Source organism: Diachasmimorpha longicaudata, unplaced genomic scaffold, assembly GCF_034640455.1.
Source record: "Diachasmimorpha longicaudata isolate KC_UGA_2023 unplaced genomic scaffold, iyDiaLong2 ctg00000116.1, whole genome shotgun sequence".
NCBI lineage: Eukaryota > Metazoa > Arthropoda > Insecta > Hymenoptera > Braconidae > Diachasmimorpha > Diachasmimorpha longicaudata.
The window spans coordinates 50,001-55,000 of NW_026973933.1; the positions used below are offsets into that span (position 1 = coordinate 50,001).

The following is a 5,000-nucleotide window of genomic DNA, read 5'->3' on the forward strand; positions in this document are numbered from 1 at the left end:
GCGTTCGAGTTCCCTGGAAACTTTTAGCAAGGAGATAGGGTTTGGAACGCGAAGAGCACCGCAGTTGCGGCGGTGTCTGGATCTTCCCCTCGGACCTTGAAAATCCAGGAGAGGGCCACGTGGAGGTGTCGCGCCGGTTCGTACCCATATCCGCAGCAGGTCTCCAAGGTAAAGAGCCTCTAGTCGAGAGATTAATGTAGGTAAGGGAAGTCGGCAAATTGGATCCGTAACTTCGGAATAAGGATTGGCTCTGAGGAGCGGGGCGTGTCGGGCTTGGTCGGGAAGTGGGTTTGGCTAACGTGCCGGGCCTGGGCGAGGTGAATGGATCAGTAATGTTTCAGAATCCGAGCTCGGTCCCGTGCCTTGGCCTCCCACGGATCTTCCTTGCTGCGAGGCTTCTGTGATACTTCACCGTGTCGTAGTCGTTCTCTTCGGCCGCCATTCAACGCTCAGCTCAGAACTGGCACGGACTAGGAGAATCCGACTGTCTAATTAAAACAAAGCATTGCGATGGCCCTAGCGGGTGATGACGCAATGTGATTTCTGCCCAGTGCTCTGAATGTCAACGTGAAGAAATTCAAAAAAGCGCGGGTAAACGGCGGGAGTAACTATGACTCTCTTAAGGTAGCCAAATGCCTCGTCATCTAATTAGTGACGCGCATGAATGGATTAACGACGATTCTCGCTGTCCCTACCTACTTCCCGCAGGGGGTGTAATGGCGGGTAAAACCGCCCTTACACACGGGGTGTGACGACCCCGCGGTCCCTGAGTCGAACTTGGTGTAAGGATTGGGATCCCCCTTTTGGGGGGTCTCAATAATTATACCAAGGGGGGGTTGCGGGTGCAGGGTGAACCCCTGTGCCCAAGGGGGGTTTCGGTGGGGGGGGGGGTCGCGAATTGGGTCGCGAGGGAGGGCGAAATCGACTGGTGGAGGGGTGGTTCCACGTGGTGGAGGGGTGGGTGCACGTGGTGGAGGGCGAAATCGACGGGTGGAGGGGCGCGAGACCTACTTACCGGGGGGTTTGGAGGGGGAGGGTCGCGGATTTGGTCACGGTGGGTGGGCCGGACTTCGGGGGACGCGCGGGAGGGCGAAATCGCGTGGTGGAGGGGTGGTTCCACGGGGTGGAGGGCGGAATCGGTTGGTGGACGGGTAATTCCACGCGCTTGTGGGGGTTCGGGGGGACAGGCTGCTTCGCAGTGCGAAGGGCATGGACGCTGCGGTTCTCGCAGGTGGTTCCAGCCACGCGTTAGTAGGCGGAACCTCCCGCAACGGTGGAGGCCGGCGAAAACGCGACGCCACACGTGGGGGTTGGGTCAGAGGAGTGGGTGGGTTTCCCTCGGAAAACGGACGGTTCGCGGGGCGGTGCGGGGGAGGGGGGACTGGCTGCTTCGCAGTGCGAAGGGCATGGACATTGCGGTTCTCGCAACTTGTTCCAGCCACGCGTTAGTAGTCGGAACCTCCCGCAACGGTGGAGGCCGGCGAAAACGCGACGCCACACGTGGGGGTTGGGTCAGGGGGAGTGGGTGGGTATCCCTCGGGAAAGGGACGGTTCGCGGGGTGGGTCGTCGGGTGGGATGGGTGGGTTCCCCCTTTCTGTGGGTCTGCTCCCTCTCTGCTCCTCTTTCGAGGGGAGTCGAGGCGGAGCACTCCTTCAGCGCCTCCACCGGGCCCCGATCCGAGCTCCCCAGCTCGGCGGGAACCGGAGGGCCCCCTCCCAGGGACGGTGCTCAGCGTCCCGAGCTACCCAGCTCGGTGCCGCTGGGAATCGTCCCATCTAATCCTAATATTCTTATTCATTCTTTTTCTTTTACTTTTCAGCTTTTCAGCTCTTGCCTTTTGGCACGGCCGACGACCGTATCGTCTACTTCAACCATGGCAGGGCATTTTTGCAAATCTTGTCCGGAGGCTAAACTGCCCCCAATCGGATCTCCGGGGGGGCACAAAAATGCGTCCGTCGTGCGGCGAAGTCTGCGCATCGCTTCTCAGCATGCCAGAGGACCACCTACAGCGACTACATCGAGGGACCCAAGGAGGGTGGTGCCCTCAAGGGTTCGTAGTCGCCCGCCGTGCGCCGGGGTACTGCCCTCCCGACGAGGGAAAGGTTCCAGCCTTCGTGCTGTTCACGAGGACGTCGCAGAGGAAGAGGAGTTGACTGCGCAGCCGAGCCAGCCAACGCCTGGATCTTCAAGAACTTCGACCGGTGAGTCCACTCAATTATTAGGTAGGGTTCGCGAGTGCCACGTTAGTTTAAGTAGGATCGATAGTCATCGCGTCGCGACCGGAGGCTCACCGGTACCCCCCGTTCCAATAGGTCATCCTCCCCGGACCCCTGCGATCGAGGGACCGGGCGCGCAACGCGACGTTAGAATACTGCAATTGAACATGTCCCGCTCAATTGCAGTAACCGGGGAGGTCTTCCAGTTAATTCGTAAAGAGCGTCTGGACATATTGTTGCTCCAAGAGCCGTATGCCATTCGTGAGGCGAACACCTGGGCCATCCGCGGCCTAGGAGTCGGAATGCGTATTGCCGCGAGCTCAACGGAGCGACCGTGGGCGGCCGTCGTTGCGTGCAACTCCATCGTGGAGATTGCTTACGTGTCCCAATTAAGTACTGCACATTGCGTTTGTGCTGAAGCCCGCCTCCCCGGTGGATCCTTCTTCGTCGTCTCCAGTTATTTTCAATACTCGGACGACATAGAAATCCACCTGAGGCAGCTTGAAAAGGTTCTCAGCTGTCTCAGGGGTCGCCGCGTTCTGGTGGCGGCCGATTCCAACGCCCAACACTCCCTTTGGAGCCCCAGGACCACTGACCGTGGTGTCCTCCTGGGTGAGCTCATCGAGTCTTTCGGTCTCCGCGTCGCGAATGATGCTAGGCAGGGCCCCACCTTCAGGAGTGCCGCAGGTACGTCGTTCATCGACGTCACACTGGCCACTCCTGGCATGTATAAATTCATACGTGCATGGAGGTTGGAGGACGAGTGGTCCACCGGTGACCACACGTCGGTTTTCTTTCGTTTAGCGATCCGGAGTTCCTCACAGCGCGTCAATAACTCGGGAGTCGGCGAGGGCTCTACCATGCGGTTCAACGTTCGTCGGGCCGACTGGGAAAAGTTCGAGGCGACCCTCGATGAGGAGGCCCGTGAGAAACTCGTGGACCATCCGCTGGATTCTACAGCGGATGTTGAGAGAATGGCAGAAGTACTGGGTGACGTACTCACCAAAGCCTGCCAAGATTCGATGCCGCGCCGCAGACATTACCGTCGCGCGAATCCGTGGTGGACCGAGGAGCTGACCAGCAAACGCAAACTGGTCAGTCGTCTCCGAAACGGCTACCGAAGGGAGACTAACCCTGACGCGCGAAAAATTAAACAGAATAGGTATCGTGTAGTCCTGCGGTCGTACACCAGGCTACTTAGGACATGTAAAGAAAATAGCTGGCGCGGTTACATAACAACGGAAAGCAACGCGAATCCCTGGGGCTTCCATTACAAATATGCCGCTGATAAATTGCGTGTAGGCACGGTACTCAGCACCCTTAGGACCGCGAATGGCACGACACTTACAATGCGTGAGACTGCTGAGGTACTGTTGGACACACACGTACCCGACGACGACCCCAACGCCGACACACCGGAACAGAGAGACATCCGCGAACGCGTGAAGAACCTAAGGGTTCATACAGAGGACGCACGAGACTTGACGGACGACCAACTTAAGGGTCTCGTAAAGACCCTTAAGAACGACAAAGCCCCAGGATGCGATTTAGTTGAAGTTAGGGTCCTAAAAGTCGCGGTCATGAGGATGCCTCACATCTTCACGCGACTCTTCAACGCCTGCCTTAAGCACGGCGTTTTCCCCACCGTTTGGAAAGTCGGCACACTTCGTGCTCTCCTCAAAGGAGTTCACAAGGATGTGTCCGACCCCAAATCCTACCGTCCCATTTGCCTCTTGTCGGTTGTCGGGAAATTTTTCGAAAAGGTCCTGCACGGGATCCTTATGGCGAAAGTCCTTACTGAGGACAAAATATCAGGACGTCAATATGGCTTTCTGCCTGGACGCTCCACGGAAGACGCGATAGTAGAGTTGCGTGAATTAGTCGAACGCGGTAACGACAAGAGGTACGTCATTGGACTCCTTTTCGATATTTCAGGAGCCTTTGACAACGTGTGGTGGCCCCTAGTCCTCCAGTCTTTGGCGGATCGAGACTGTCCGAAGAATGTCTTTGAAGTGCTCCGGAGCTACTTTGACAATCGGACCGTCAAGATCGCCTGGAGCGACCAAGAGGTTTCCAAGCCGGCCACCCGGGGCTGTCCACAAGGATCAGTCCTGGGCCCCGCTTGCTGGAATCTCATGTTCGATGCCCTCCTCAAGAGCATCGAGCAGAATTTTGGCGATATCGAAGTCGCCTACGCGGACGACCTTATCGCGGTCGTATCGGCCGACTCGCGTAAGGAAATAGAGAGGATAGGCCGAGCCGTCGCCGAACACATCGCGTCGTGGTGCGCGTCAGCGAGGCTCGAACTGTCGAGGAGCAAGACAGAGGCAATTGTCCTGTCATGCAACTCGCAGAAGAGAGCGCCGCTGGTGCGGTACAGGTGGGATCGGGCGCGAAGGACACGCCGACGCGTGAAACCGGTGTTGGATATCCGCCCACCCGAGATTAGGCTCGACGGGGAGAAAATTAAATTCAAGGAGAGCGTGAGGTACCTTGGGGTACATTTTAATAGAAACATGCGGGTCCGGACCCATACAAAATATATACAGGAAAAGGCTAGAGTCCTTTTCACTCGGCTATCGGCCCTAATGCACAAGCATTGGGGGCTCCGATACCGATCGGTTAAAGTCGTTTTTCAGGGCGTTTTTCAGGCTGTCGCGTCGTATGCAGCCCACGGGTGGGTGGACCGTTGCACACCGTACGACTGGAAGAAACTCCGTACCGCGCAAAGGAGCGCGCTGCTGACGGTGACTGGCGCGTATAGGACGGCTTCACACGAAGCA

General features: G+C 57.6%; 1 pseudogene; it reads left to right on the forward strand.

The window, feature by feature from the left end:
- Positions 1–5,000, forward strand: part of LOC135171854 (large subunit ribosomal RNA) — a 9,404-nt pseudogene that overhangs the window by 2,104 nt on the left and 2,300 nt on the right.